We start from the raw sequence: 239 nt of genomic DNA on the forward strand, positions 1-239 counted from the left end.
GATTCAGTGCCATCTAGTGGTGAATAAACTCAATGTCATTTATTATCATTTATTATCATTTATTATCATTTAAAGCTCTCTCTGTCACAGGTTTCTGCCAAACAAGAGTCTGGACTTATAAACATATGCAGTTATTTAACTAATACACAGTAATAATAATATATTTTGCCTATTGCATTAAAAGACAATATAAATAATAAAATAAAAGCAAAAGTAAAAACAATAAAATAACTATTAAA

Source organism: Morone saxatilis, unplaced genomic scaffold (assembly GCF_004916995.1).
Source record: "Morone saxatilis isolate NCDOM2014 unplaced genomic scaffold, NCSU_SB_2.0 Contig11, whole genome shotgun sequence".
In the NCBI taxonomy this organism is placed as follows: Eukaryota; Metazoa; Chordata; class Actinopteri; family Moronidae; genus Morone; species Morone saxatilis.